This window comes from Saccopteryx bilineata, chromosome 9 (genome assembly GCF_036850765.1).
Source record: "Saccopteryx bilineata isolate mSacBil1 chromosome 9, mSacBil1_pri_phased_curated, whole genome shotgun sequence".
Taxonomy (NCBI): Eukaryota; Metazoa; Chordata; class Mammalia; order Chiroptera; family Emballonuridae; genus Saccopteryx; species Saccopteryx bilineata.
Window position 1 is genome coordinate 2,859,515 of NC_089498.1, and position 15,598 is coordinate 2,875,112.

General features: G+C 54.2%; 1 long non-coding RNA gene across 1 annotated transcript; it reads left to right on the plus strand.

The window, feature by feature from the left end:
• Positions 1-3,090: 3,090 nt before the first annotated feature.
• Positions 3,091-15,136, plus strand: LOC136312908 (uncharacterized). The gene is made up of 3 exons (XR_010727080.1): positions 3,091-3,280; positions 11,752-11,840; positions 13,144-15,136. It is a non-coding gene; the product is annotated as an uncharacterized lncRNA (long non-coding RNA).
• Positions 15,137-15,598: the final 462 nt, after the last annotated feature.

Sequence of the window (15,598 nt, forward strand, 5' to 3'; positions counted from 1 at the left end):
GGAGGGTCTGCAGAGAATGGCGTCTGGGAGCAGAGCTTCCCGGGAACAGAAAAGCGGCCCTCTGCTGATTGCCTGTGAGATCAATAAGACGAAGTCGGAAGCTTTGCTTTGGAGGCAGCAACATGGAAGCAATCAGGGGCCCTAATAAGCATGGTGACCAGAGAAGCCAGATTGGAGGGGGGTGGAGAGGGCTGGTCGGCAGGGAGGGCTGTCACATTCTTAAGCAAGAAAAATCTCTCTGGTTTGCAGGAGATGATGTGTTTGAAGCGTTTCGGTGTCTGGCTCCCGAGGGGGGCGGGCCGTCGCTTCCCCTCCACTTTAAAAATGGGGCCTTGCCCTGGCCGGTTGGCTCAGCGGTAGAGCGTCGGCCTAGCGTGCGGAGGACCCGGGTTCGATTCCGGCCAGGGCACACAGGAGAAGCGCACATTTGCTTCTCCACCCCTCCGCCGCGCTTTCCTCTCTGTCTCTCTCCTCCCCTCCTGCAGCCGAGGCTCCATTGGAGCAAAGATGGCCCGGGCGCTGGGGATGGCTCTGTGGCCTCTGCCTCAGGCGCTAGAGTGGCTCTGGTCGCAACATGGCGACGCCCAGGATGGGCAGAGCATCGCCCCCTGGTGGGCAGAGCGTCGCCCCTGGTGGGCGTGCCGGGTGGATCCCGGTCGGGCGCATGCGGGAGTCTGTCTGACTGTCTCTCTCTGTTTCCAGCTTCAGAAAAATGGAAAAAAAAAAAAAAAAAAAAAATGGGGCCTTGCCCTGGCCGGTTGGCTCAGTGGTAGAGCGTCGGCCTGGCGTGCAGGAGTCCTGGGTTCAAATCCCGGCCAGGGCACACAGGAGAAGCGCCCATCTGCTTCACCACCCCTCCCCCTCTCCTTCCTCTCTGTCTCTCTCTTCCCCTCCCGCAGCCAAGGCTCTATTGGAGCAAAGTTGGCCCGGGCGCTGAGGATGGCTCTGTGGCCTCTGCCTCAGGTGCTAGAGTGGCTCTGGTCACGACAGAGCGACGCCCGGATGGGCAGAGCATCGCCCCCTGGTGGGCATGCCAGGTGGATCCCAGTCAGGCACATGCGGGAGTCTGTCTGACATTTCTGGCTTTGGAAAAATAAATAAATAAATAAATAAATAGGGGGCCAGGCCTGACCAGGCGGTGGCGCAGTAGATAGAGCATCGGACTGGGATGCAGAGGACCCAGGTTTGAGACCCCGAGGTCACCAACTTGAGCACGGGCTCATCTAGTTTGAGCAAAGCTCACCAGCTTGAACCCAAGGTCGCTGGCTCCAGCAAGGGGCTACTTGGTCTGCTGAAGGCCCGCAGTCAAGGCACATATGAGAAAGCAATCAATGAACAGCTAAGTGTTGCAATGAGCAATGAAAAACTAATAATTGGTGCTTCTCATCTCTCTCAGTTCCTGCCTGTCTGTCTGTCCCTGTCTATCCCTCTCTCTGACTCACTCTCTGTCTCTGTAAAAAAAATAAAAAAAATAAAAAAAATGGGGCCAGGACACCAGTATGGCTTCTTTGACATGGCTGCTATCCAGACAACAGAGGTGACTTCATCCCTGTGGATGGAACTCCTTTCCCAGACAAGGAGGCGGCCAGTAGAGGTGGGGAAGTCACACTCTAGAATCAGATTGTCCTAAATTCAATCCTAGGTCTGCCCTCTCTGAGCCGTGTGGCAAAATTGGGGGGAATTTTGCATGAACGCTCTTGGGCCTCAGTTTCTTCGTCAGTCATCCCTTAGACTTGCACCTGCCCCATGAATGGACGTGTCACAGCCTGGTGTCTATATTTACCACCACTCATGTGCAAGAACTTCCCTGTGTCATTTTTTCCAGAGGAGTTTCCTCTACAACAAAATTCAAGAGCCCACACCCTCTCGGCGGAATGTAGATGCTCTCCGCGCTTGGAGGCAGGGGCTGGGAGGCGTGGGCGCTTGCTCTCGGTGACCAGGCGGTCACGGGGACTGATGGCACCAGGACGGCTGGGTTGTGAAGTGTCAGCCACCCTTCGGTTACCATCCCCTCCCTCACTGCCTGGAGCACCAGGCTCTCCCCCTTCCCCAGCTCCCTAGGACACCCAGGCTGAGGCTCCCATGGCCCGACGAGGAGGTGGCATTCTGACTTCTTAGGTTATTTTCACTCCCAGCCCCCAGCACACGGTTTTAAAAGAGCATACTGACTGCTGCTTAGATGGACGGCCGCCGCAGGAGGACACAGAGCACCCACGTCCTCGGGCCGTGTGACAGCCGGCGTCTTCGTGGCTCACACAGAGGTCCCGCCAGGGCCCAGGCCACTCCCTCTGCCCACCGTGCACCCTGACTGGGTGACACACGGCTTTCTATTTTTCAGTTGGCCTCTCCTGCACCGTCTGATAAATCTACACACAAGTGATTAAACGGTTCATTATCCCAGCGATATGATTCATTCTCTGTGCCAAGAAATGCAAGAGACACCGGGAGACTTAGAATCCCCCTGGAAGCCGGGCGTGCCCACGCGCATCGCAGACTGGCGGGAGGAGGGAGAGCACTTGGGCACGGAGGCCCACAAGGAGGCTCAGCAGACGGCCTCTCCCTTCGGCCGGCCTTCACCTCGGGCTGGAGAGCGCCCGCCCCAGCACACGCACAGGCCTCTCTATTGTGCTCAGAAAGCGGAAGGCCGGGGGGTGGGGGGGAGATCTGGTGTGGAAATCACAGTCCGGCACACCCAGCTCCATCCCTCCTGCGGCGGAGAGAGCATCAGGTCCAGCCGCTCAGGAGCACGGGCAGTCCCGGGGCTGCTGGCTGCATGGACTTCCGGGTACATCACTTGAACTGACACCACACACTGGCTGCACCACCAAGAGATTCTGCCTGCTCTCCACCGTCTTCCAGGTTCTGAGAACCAGGTTCGATGGTTCCTGAGTGTCAGAGGAGGAGAGAGGAAGGGAGACTTCAGAGCTCAGGTAGAGCTGAGGCTCCCAGACCTGGGGTGGGGGGGTTGACATGGGACCAAAGGCCCCTCCCCCTGAACCTGTGTCCACCATTCAGCATGAAGGTCAGGGTCTCCCCTGCCTACTTCACACGGATTGCGTCAGTTCTGACTCTTTTTATGGAATGAAATAAACAATCCAAACACAACTGGCATAAGACGGAAGGACATGTGTTTGCTCGTGCAGCTCAACAACTTCTGAACGTCCACTGGCCCCACCGTGACACCCGGCACGAAGACTCTGCACTCATGGAACTGAATTCTGGTTGGGGAAACGGAGAGTAAACACAAACATGTAAATATGCCACACAAGGTCAAGTAACGGTAAGTGCAGCGAAGATAAACAAAACAGGGTAAGGGTCAGAGAGATGCTCTCTCCAGCAGGATGGTTGTTAACGCTTAAAGAGAAAGAACAGTTGAGATCATTTTGGCAGAGAAGGACGCAGTAGGAGGACTATGGAACCGCCTGAGAAGACCTCCTCTCTGGGTAGCAGACTGGGGAGAAGCTGAGCTAGCTCCTGTAACAGGTGGGAGGCCCTAGCCTGGTGCAGGGACCTGGAAGGTAGCTTAGAGCCGGCTCCCCCACCACTGCCACGAGAGGGGACATGTCCCTGCAGCTGAGAGCCCGGCATCCGTCTGTCTCAGCAGAGCCCCACGCTAACCTCAGCTCCCTCTCCCCAGCTGCCCTCCCTCCAGGATGCCAGCCAGGCCGGGGGCCAACACCTTGACCTCCACGCCCTCAGCTGAGTGTGGTCACAGCACTGACCTTCACTCCGCTCCAGGCTCCTGTGTGCGCTCCCCCTCTCTGTGGTCACTGTCTGAACAGCCGCTGTTCTGAACCTGGATGCTCCGTATGCTTTGCCCAACTTTATAGTCGTTTATGGCGGAAGGGCAAGTCTAGTACTGGCTACTCTGCAGTGGCCGGCAGCGGGCACTCCCTGGGTGCCGTAACCCTGGACCCTCATGGCAGCTAGCCACCCTCATTAGACATCCAGCAACATGAAGAACAGCCCAGCTTCGTGTCTTCCACCAACCTTAGGGAAAGGATCAAGTTTGGACTTGAATTTTATGTTAAAAGGAACATTTTGACTATTTAAAACTCCAATAGAAACACAACTAAGGAAAACTATAAAACATATCATTATAAAGCCCTCTGTGAGGCGGTGGCACAATGGATAGAGCAGGGGTCCCCAAACTGCGACCCCCTGAGGCCATTTATCTGGTCCCCGCCGCACTTCCAGAAGGGGCACTTCTTTCATTGGTGGTCAGTGAGAGGAGCATAGTTCCCATTGAAATACTGGTCAGTTTGTTGATTTAAATTTACTTGTTCTTTATTTTAAATATTGTGTTTGTTCCCATTTTGTTTTTTTACTTTAAAATAAGATATGTACGGTAGAGCATCGGCCTGGCATGCGGGGGACCCGGGTTCGATTCCCGGCCAGGGCACATAGGAGAAGCACCCATTTGCTTCTCCACCCCCAACCCCTCCTTCCTCTCTGTCTCTCTCTTCCCCTCCCGCAGCCAAGGCTCCATTGGAGCAAAGATGGCCCAGGCACTGGGGATGGCTCCTTGGCCTCTGCCCCAGGCGCTAAAGTGGCTCTGGTCGCGACAGAGCGATGCCCCGGAGGAGCAGAGCATCGCCCCCTGGTGGGCAGAGCGTCACCCCTGGTGGGCGTGCTGGGTGGATCCCGGTCGGGCGCATGCGGGAGTCTGTCTGACTGTCTCTCCCCATTTCCAGCTTCAGAAAAATACAAAAAAAAAAAAAAAATTAAAATAAGATATGTGCAGTGTGCATAGGGATTTGTTCATAGTTTTTTTTATAGTCCGGCCCTCCAACAGTCTGAGGGACAGTGAACTGGCCCCCTGTGTAAAAAGTTTGGGGACCCCTGGGATAGAGCTTTGGACTTAGACGCAGAGGACTCAGGTTCGAAACCCCGAGGTTGCCGGCTTGAGCACGGGCTCACCAGCTTGAGCATGGGGCTGCCGGCTTAAGTGTGGGATCACACACATGACCCCATGATAGCTGGCTTGAGCCCAAAGTCACTGGCTTGAGCGAGGGGTCACTCGTTATAAACCCTCTGAATTGAAACACTGAATACCCCAGATGCCACCAATATGATGCTGGCTGTACTCATCAATATCCTCTAGAGACCAAACAAACAGACCCTGAGTGCGGAAAGATTATTATAAGGAACTGGCTCACGCCCTTGCGGAGGCTGCGCAGTGCCGAGGTCGGCCACGTGGAGGCTGGAGGCCGACATCCAGCAAAGCCGGTGGTGCCGTGAATTCTGGCCGAGTCCCAAGGCTTCAGCACCCGGGGAGCCAGCCAATGAAGAAGCTCGGGTCTGAAGGCCCGAAAACCAGGAGCGCTGGCAGCAGGCGGTCGGCCCCGGCTCAGGCAATGAGGCGGGACAAGCCGAATTCTTCCTTCTGCCTCGTTGTTCTATTCGGGCCCTCGACAAGTCAGGCGATGCCCGCCCCACCCCCCACACGGAAAGGACAGGCCACTTTACTGAGTCCACCGATTCAAAGGTTAAATTCGTCTGGGAACACCCTCACAGACACACGCACAATATCGTTTCACCAAGTACCCAGACACTCTGTGATCCAATCAAGTCAATACATAAGATGAACCGGCACATTTGGTTAATTCGTTTTTATGTAAAATTTGGAATCAAGTTCAACACCTCACATATGTCTAATGAAAGAGCAACTGTAACCCTTGAAAGCAAAGGAGTCCAAGTCAGAAAATGGATGGCTGTCACTCACCGCATTAACAAATGAGACAGTTACACGGTTATTGTAATAGGCGGCGGGGGGGGGGGGGGAATTCAGTAGAATTCAGCCTCCATACACGCTAAAACATCTCTGGACAATGAGCAAACTCAGAATGAATGGCTTAACTCAAGGTATTTCCTTTCAAGGGGCCAGCAAACATCATACTTCATGGTGGGAAGTTTTAGAGCATTCTTCCTGAAGTCACATGCGACACAAAGGTGTTAAGTGTCACGGCTTTTAGCCAATATTTTACCCACCAATTATTTTCCCCTCTGGTATCTCTCGGCCTGAAGTCCAGAAGGAGAAGTCAGGGTGCAGAGAAAGGCACGGGAGACTAACTCTCTAGGTTGGGTGCAGAGAATGGGAAAGGGTCTCCCGGCAGCCAGAACCCACAGGTGAAGATAGAACCTTCCTATCCAGGTGGCCAGGCGGAAGATGTGTGGCCCTGTCCCCAGAAGGTGAGGCTGACCCCTTCTTCTTTCTCTCTCTCTTTCTCCCCTCTATTGCTCAACTTTGGTCATGGATATATGTGTTTTAAGAAAGTGAGTGTGGAAGCAAAGTAATTAAAACTTCAGATTTCTGGTTGGAGGCATTAAAAAAAAAAGAGCAAGCCCAGAGCCCTGGGGACCGTAAGGAGCAGGGAGCTAGCAGAGCTGCAGGAGCTGAAACCACCTCAGTAAGGGCTGAGCGCCTGGGACTGGCCCCCGGCTGTGCCTGCGAGACTCTGACCCTAAACAGCCTTCCTAGACCCCAACGAACAGACAGGTCACTGCCCACACCCCAGACTGCCCACAGAGGACAAGTCCAAGTAGGACTGCAGAACCCGTGGACACAGAAACTAACACAGAAACCACAGCCCATGGCAGGGACTCAGAATTTACAGCCTAAGTCCAATCACGTCGACCACCAACAAATGCTAAAATATCAAATTCTCCACAAGGTGGAAAAAAAACTGAACATTGTGGTCAAAATGCCCGGATCTGACCCAAATTACACGGCGTAAGAACCAGGGCAAGCTAAAATCGCATGGATAAAGACAAGAACAAAATGTCAGGAGGGAGATGTTAGAACTCACTCAACACCAAAGCTTTGTAACGGAGGTGTCAAACTCACCCCACAAAGACTTTGGGCACGACCCCACCTGTACAGGCAAACACTCTTAAAGAGAAACAAAACATAGGAAGCTTCAGTCAGAAATAAAACAAGCCCTGGCCGGTTGGCTCAGTGGTAGAGCGTCGGCCTGGCGTGCAGAAGTCCCGGGTTCGATTCCCGGCCAGGGTACACAGGAGAGGCCCCCATCTGCTTCTCCACCCCTCCCCCCTCCTTCCTCTCTGTCTCTCTCTTCCCCTCCCACAGCCAAGGCTCCATTGGAGCAAAGATGGCCCGGGCGCTGGGGATGGCTCCTTGGCCTCTGCCCCAGGCACCAGAGTGGCTCTGGTCGTGACAGAGCGACGCCCCGGAGGGGCAGAGCATCGCCCCCTGGTGGGCATGCCAGGTGGATCCTGGTCGGGCGCATGCGGGAGTCTGTCTGACTGTCTCTCCCTGTTTCCAGCTTCAGAAAAGTACAAAAAAAAAAAAAGAAAAAAGAAAACAAAACATATTTAACCAGATGTCACATATACAAAAGACCCAAACAGAAACGTTAGAGCAGTCCAAGACAGTGGGGGCTAGGGGGATGCCGAACCCACCCCTGCCCCCAGCAGACTCAGAAAGAAGCACAGGCACACAGCCTGCCCTGTGGTGGCGCAGTGGATACAGCCTCTACTTGGAACACTGAAGTTGCAGGTTCAAAACCCAGGGCTTGCCTGGTCAGGGCTCATACGAGAAGCAGGCAATGAACAACTAAAGTGAAGCAACTAGGAACTGATACAGCTTGCTCCCCCCAACCTCCCTATAAAATCATTAAGTAAAATCTTTCTTTTTAAAAAAAGAAAAAATACACATACAGGTGGCAATCACTCCCGTGACACAACCAGCGCTGAATGACCAGCTCCCAACAGCAAACGAGAGAAAAAGACGGAACAGAGGAGCCCAGGAAGCATGGGAGCCTCGGGGAGCCACGGGGACTGTCCAGAGAGCAGGGACTCCCATGCACCAGCCCCACGTGCACGGGGCGGGACGGCCCGGCCTCCCTGCAGGGTCACCGCAGCAGGGACTGTCCACCAGAGAGCAGGGACTCCCGTGCACCAGTCCCACGTGCACGGGGCAGGACGGCCCGGCCTCCCTGCAGGGTCACCACAGCGGGGACTGTCCACCAGAGAGCAGGGACTCCCATGCACCAGCCACACGTGCACGGGGTGGGATGGCCGGACCTCCCTGCAGGGGCAGCGGGGAATGTCCACCAGAAAGCAGGGACTCCCTTGCACCAGCCCCACGTGCACGGGGTGGGATGGCCGGACCTCCCTGCAGGGGCAGCGGGGACTGTCCACCAGAGAGCAGGGACTCCCATGCACCAGCCCCACGTGCACGGGGTGGGATGGCCGGGCCTCCCTGCAGGGGCAGCGGGGACTGTCCACCAGAAAGCAGGGACTCCCGTGCACCAGCCCCACGTGCACAGGGCCGAACGGCCCGGCCTACCTGCAGGGTCCCCGCTGTGGCTGCTCACAGCAACATCGTCACCCGGAGTCTCGCGCCTCCTGACAGCAGGAGCAGGAGCCGGACGTCACCACATCCCCCAGGCCTCGTCGCATGCTCCAGGCCGTAAGTGTCCACTATGGCCACCAGAGCGCCGGAAGTGCCTGCTGGTAGTTCAGACGTGCCAGTTGGAGCACCGGAAGTGCCCGCTTGTGCACCGGAAGTGCCTGCTAGTGCCCAGATGCAGGAAGTAGCTGCCTGAGTTGCTGCTCGTGCCCGAGGAGCCAGAAGTGCCTGCCGGCTCCAAGCAGCTTCCCACGAAGCACACAGCACCGGTACAGCGGAAGCTTCTACAAAGGATCACATTCTGCCGGGACCACGTGCTACAGGAACCACATTCTACAGGGGATCACGTTCCACAGGGGACCACGTTCTACAGGGGACCACGTTCTACGGGGACTACATTTAATACCACAAACAAGAAAGCCCACAAAGAGAAGAGGGGGAGCCCCAGGAGCTCTCTGGAGGATGTGGGAATTCTCCAGGCCGGAGGGGACGATGAGCACCATGGTTCACGGCCTCCTCCACTTCCCCAGGGCAGATGGAGGCTCTACCCAGGGGCTCTGGCCTGCCTGCGAGGTCACTGCAGCTCAACCCCATTTCAGCCTGAACCAAGGGAGCAGGCGGGATCAGTAGGGCATTGCTGCACCCACCTGCCCCCTCACCTGGAGCTTCTGTGGCTCAGGAGCTAGGGCCCCCACACCTTAAGCACTGTTTGGTTCTTACCAGCCTGCCAGTTGCACCCAGCGCACACAGAATTAACCTCCATTCTTCTTAAACTATTGTTAAAAATTGAAGAGTAAGGAATATGTCTAAACTGATTTTATAAAACCATCATTACCCTGATACCAAAACCAGATAAAGGCATTAAAAAATTACAATAAAAGAAAATTACAAGCCAATATCCTTAATGAACAGAGATTCAAAAAATCTCAACAAAATATTAGCAAGCCAGATTCAATAATATATTAAAAGAATTATACACCTTGACCAAGTGGGATTCATCCCAGGGATGCAAGTTTCATTCAACATCTATAAATCAATTAATATAATGCATCACATTAGCAACACAAAGGATTAAAAAATAAAATCATTTCAATAGGTGCCAGAAAAGCTTTTGACAAAATTCAATATACTTCTATGATAAAAACTCGCACCAAAGTGTATATAGAAGGAACATACCTCAGCATAATAAAGGCCAGATATGACAAGCCAAGAGCTAATATACTCAGTGGTAAAAAGCTCAAAGCCTTTCTTCTAAAACCAGAAACAAGACAAAGATGCCCACTATCCTACTTGTATTCAACATAGTGTTGAAAGTCCTAGCCACAGCAATCAGACAAGAAGAAAAATAAAAGCCATCCAGACTGGAAAGGAAGGAGTAAAACTGTCACTATTTGCAGATGACATGATACTATATGCAGAGAACCCTAAAGATGTCACCAAAAAACACTTAGAACTAATAAATGACCTCAATAAATTTGCAGGAGATAGATTGATATACAGATATCTGTTGCATTTCTATATGCCAATTAACAAATGGTCAGAAGGAGAAATTAAGAAAATGATCCCATTTTCAATTGCATTAAAAAGTACAAAATACCCGAGAATACATTAAACCAAAGAGGTGAGAGACCTGTACACAGAAAACTATAAGATATTGAAGAAATAAATTGAAGAAGATAATACAAATAAGTGAAAAGATACACCTTGTTCATTAATAGGAAGAATTAACACCATTAAAATGTCCTTACTATCTAAAGCAATATACACATTCAATGCAATCCCTATTAAAATACCAACAGCATTCTTCTCAGAACTAGAACAACTAATCCTAAAGTGTATATGGAACCCTTATAACCTTGAATAGCCAAAGAAATCTTGAGAAAGTACAAAGTGGGAGGTATCATGCTTCCAATATCAAACCACACAACAAAGCTACAATAACCAGAACAGCCTGCCTTCTGCTAGAGTTGGGGACGTTAGGCTCGAAGGCTGGCCTGGAGCCTCTTCTTTCCTTCCACATGGTCACACGATACAGCTAGTTGGTGCTTCCGTCCCAGTGACAGTCTCAGGGCTTCCAAGGGAGAGCAACAAAAGCCACCAACCAGTCCTTTGGAAGGCTAAACCCAGACCTGGCACAATGTCACCTGTGACACATCCTACTGGGCAAAGCAGGTCACAGGCCAGCTCAGGTCCAAGGAAAGGAAACAGACTCCTTCAGTCACATCTGTACCAGGAGGAAAAGAGGAGATGGCCATCACCCTTGCCATCGTCCATCTGCCATAGCACCCATTGTAGAGCCGTGGGAAGGGGCTCTGGTCCTAGAACTTGGCGCCCAGACCTCTGGAGCTTCTACCTGGATTAAATGGGAGGATTAGACCAGCTCTAAACCTTTGGGGAGACACACTCTCTGCCTTGCTTGCTCTCTGGAACCATGTCTTTAACTTCGAGTGGTTAATAAAGGGCCTGGGCCCAGGAAGACGGAGAAAGACAGACTAGGGCTACACTTACCCTTCCAGTGGTCCCACCTAGATCACACAGGGACAACTTTGGGGCCAAAGCCCCACCTAAAGAGTTCGCATTTGATGAGTCCTTTGAGTTTTCAGGAACCCATGGAGCAGGATGCTGGTGTTTGGAAACTCAGGGTTTCAGCCAACCACCAAGACCTTCACATGACTGGACTCCGCGAATGGATGTGTTTGTGGTTCTCTGATGTGGTGAGAGGAGGGACAGACAGGAGCTTTCCTCCTTCTGACCCAGAGCAAGGCTGAGCGGGGGCCACTTCACACACTGCGTTCAACACTGTCCCTGGATCTGAACAGGGGCGACCTTGCCCCTCAGGGCACCTCTGGCCTGGTCTACAAGCTTCTTTGGTTATCACAACTGGGAAGATGCTGCAGCATCTCGTGGGCAGAGGCCAGGGAGGCTGCTGAACATCCCACAGTGCCCAGGATGGCCCCACGGCAGAGACTGGTCTGTCCGGACCACGGGCAGGGCTGAGGTGGAGCAGCCTGGCCTGCCGACCTCCAGCTCTCCCTGGGCCCTGCCAAGCAAAGGGGAGAAAGAGCCACAGATTGGATGTGTGTTCCTGCATTCGGTCAAATAACCAGAAAGGCCCAGAGAGACAGCTTGGTTACTGCTTCCTCCCCATGGCCGGTCTCTCTGTGTCCACATCCCCGTCCCTTCCCTCTGTGGACATTGTCCTTGCTCTGCTGTGACAAGCGGCAAGTGACTGCAATAGCATTTAATCTTTGTTTACCTCCACGGGCCCCTTCCCCCTCCCCGCCTCTCTCCCCAGGTTGCAACATCTGGTTTTCGGTGAAAACCACCAGTGAGACCAGGACGGCATAAATAATTGATTTTTCCTTCTCCCCCGGCAGGACACGGCGTTCGACTTTGAGCCGTTGGTTTCCAGACAGACAGGCCCACGGCGTCCTTCCAGCCCCATTGTGAGCTGCGGGGATCTTTGGTAGGTGACTTCTTCTTTCTCTTATTATCCTGCAGTCAGCAGAGTCACAACGATCGTCATGTTTCCATCTCTCCAGACCACTAACGGGGGGATGATATTCGTGAAAGGGACTTGAGCTGTTGCCCATGACATCTTTGTGGGTTTTATTTCTTTCTTTTTCTTAACTCTGAAATGGAGCAGACCCCTTTGCTTGTCAATATGTCGGAGCTAATGAGGTTTCTCCGACGCATCTGGGGAGAATGGTTTGTCAGAGGGCAGCGAGCCGCGGCCTGAGGATGTGAGCTGAGCCCGGTCCCTCCCCAGATGTGACAAGACTGGCATCTTCACGGTGGAGGGGGTGGGTTGCTCCCTCCCCACACCTGCACGGCCTTCCCGCCTTCCCGTAGTCAAGCGTCTGCGTTATTCCAAACCGTGCTCGGCACGGGTTACATGAAGGAGCTGCGTTCCTTTTTCAGAACGCAAACAGTAACTAAGATAAACTACGTCCATACGTGTAAGGTCGTAAAAAATACGGAGGTGGATGAATTTCCACGGAAGACGGCCTAACAGCACGCATAAAAGTTCTCGCTTACAGAGACCCGCTATCGTTAATATCTATGTATCAATCTAGGCGTGCGAGCACCTGGAGGAGCAGGCGTAGAACTGTGGGTAACGATGACCCTAGGATGGGTGAGGAGGCGGGGATAGGGTGCTGGCACCCCCGGCTGACTGCGGGTTCCCAACGGAGCATCAGAAAGACTGTTTCTGACCCGCAGCGGGTTGAACCCGTGAGTGCCAGAGGGCCGACGGCAGAGTCGCGAGTTTTGTGTGGATGTTTGACTGGTGGGCGTCAGCGCCCCGAACCCCCGTGTTATTTAAGGGTAGACATAAATTGCCTACTAACTTTAATACAGAGCAACCAAATGACAGCACCTTTAACTTTACTGTAGAGTTGATACACCTTCCACGTTACTGTTAAAAAGGCAAGGGAGTTGCCTGACCTGTGGTGGTGCAGTGGATAAAGCGTCGACCTGGAAATGCTGAGGTCGCCGGTTCGAAACCCTGGGCTTGCCTGGTCAAGGCACATATGGGAGTTGATGCTTCCAGCTCCTCCCCCACTTCTCTCTCTGTGTCTCTCCTCTCTCTCTCTCTCTCATTCTCTCTGTCTCTCCCTCTCCACTCTAAAATGAATAATAATAAATAAAAAAAAAGGCAAGGGAGTTGATGAAATTCCATGTTCTATAGAAGCATCAATTTCTGCCTTGCAGTGTAACCTCAGGAGGGACTCTTCTGAATGATACAATGATACGGTTTTTCCCAACAGCTGATTGTCGGGGGGCGTGGATTTCCAGAAGCTGACTGCTCCCCCTTTGTCAACAGTCCGTGGTCTCCAGCCCACGGGCCGCGTCTCAGCCAGCAAAGCGAGGAGTGGAAGCTAACTCCCAGACCGTCAGCCTCACGAACTTGCCTCCTTTGCCTGAATGTTCCAGGAAAACACGCTCTGGGCGTGCCCGAAATGTCCTGGTCATTTCCCCTGGTTGTTACGGGAGTCTGGAGAAGAGGCAGGGACCCAGGAACCCACTTCTGCTCCAGCGCCTCTCGGATCGACACAGAGAATAATAATGATAACGTTTGCTGACTCTGACAATGCCTTTCCAGCTGCTTTGCCTGGATCAACTCGGTCAACCCCTCCCATTCCCCACCCTGGTGTTACAGATGGGGAAACTGAGGCACCCAAGGACCCTGAGCAAGTACATGAGGGAGCCAGAATTCAAGCCTGGCCATCTTGGCCCAGAACCTCCATGCTTGGCCACCCGCTACCCTCAAACCCTGTGGGCCGAGGTAGACAGTGGTCAGAGCTTCACAAGCCTCAGGCCACGACTTGGCTGCCCCTTGACCTAGGACCAACCCAGACACAGACAGTTCCCGGGACGCCTGCTGCCCCTGAAGACAGCATCCTCACGCCACACCTGCTCACTTGTCCACCTCCGGCGAACCAACCCCCATCATTCTCGTGTCAGAAGAATCAGAAGCCTGGCTGTGAGGGGCGGCCCCATGTCCTGTCTCCTGACAGAGGGCCTGGACCCGGTGCCCAGTGGCGGTCCTGACCTGGCACATGAAGGCACGCCCAGCCTCTGCTGAGGGGACACTGCCCGCACCGTTTGCACTGATTGCCACTTCACACAGGAGCCTCTTAAGTCAAGTCAAACGGGCTAGGAGCCTGGGCAGGGAGCGGGAGGTGTCCTGTGTCTGGACTGCTTTGAAGGTGTGTCCTCCCTTCCGCTGCCCTCACCTCTGTCCACCTTCTTCCCCTGCATCTGACGTCGTCTCCTGCTCCACACAGTCGTCCACACAGAGGACGGGGTGCCGCGGCTACACTGTCTTCCCGGCTCTCGGCTTCCTCTGCTACAGCCCATCCCCGGGGACAACGGTCTGTCGGTTTTAGAGACAGGCACCCCCTCTGCACCCTGAGGGCTCGGCTCCAAGGGCACTTCCTCTGGAGGCCTTTCCTAGACTTCCTCTTCAAAGGACGTCCTCTCTTTATGATCTTAGGGTAAGCAAAAATATTTAAACAGGGCACAGGCAGCACTAACTGTAAAAGACACATTTGATAAATGGTCCCTATAAAAAATGAGAACTTCTGTTCATCAGAGAAACCATTAGCAGAGTGAAGAGGCATGCCTCCGAGTGCAGTCATATATTCACCACACAGACACAGCAACAAAGGCCTCAGAGCTGGGGCGGTGACCACGGTGGTGACCCTGTCCTCCCCTCGCACCGGAATGTGGGTGTGCCCGTCCACGTACCTGGCCGCCGTCCCGCTGGGTCCCTTCCCCAGCACCGGGCAGAGCTGAGCCGGTCTGAACTAAGCCCGGTCCCTCCCTTCCCCAGCACCGGGCAGAGCTGAGCCGGTCTGAACTAAGCCCCGTCCCTCCCTTCCCCAGCACCGGGCAGAGCTGAGCCGGTCTGAACTAAGCCCCGTCCCTCCCTTCCCCAGCACCGGGCAGAGCTGAGCCGGTCTGAACTAAGCCCCGTCTCTCCCTTCCCCATCTCACAACCGGGGATCATCTTTATCAAATCTAATCGTGTCGCGCTCCCGCCTACAGCCCTGGGATGCCCATAACCCACGAGAGGCCATCCAGGGTCCTTCGCGTGTCCTTCCAGGTCCTTGACCTGCAGTCATGGCTGCCGTCTGTCCACCCTCACCCTCACCCTGGCCCATGAATGCTGAGCTCTAGCTCCCAAGAGCTTGCCCGCCCTAAGCACCCCGAACCCCTAGCACCCCTGGGCTTTCCCACACTCGACCCTCTGCTCAGAATGCCCTTCCTTCCATTCCTGCCTAGCAAGCAGCCACACCCAGCCTTTGGTGACCGCGGTGCCCCTGCTGGGTCCCCACTTTGAAGAACCACTCCTCCTGCCTCCTGTGGGGTCCCAGGGGCCATGGTCCCAGGGTCTCACCGTCTCCTGGCCATGAGAATAGAGTGACCGACCCCAGAGCGGCCTCACAACACCGGGCCCTCCCTGGAGTCATACACAAACACAGGGAAGGGGAATCTGCCCCCCTTTCCACGGGGCCACCACCCTATGAGCCACATGCCGAGAGAGCCATCGGATGACACACGGGGCAGCCAGGCTGCACACGGAGCCAGCACGAGGGGAAGCAGAGGCAGGGGACAGACGAGGCCAAGGGCCAGGCGAGCCTGGGAGAGCCGCCCGGTTCTGGGCGGTAGTGACCCCTTCTTTTGCTGAAACTAGTCTGAGTTGGGTCTCTGGCACAG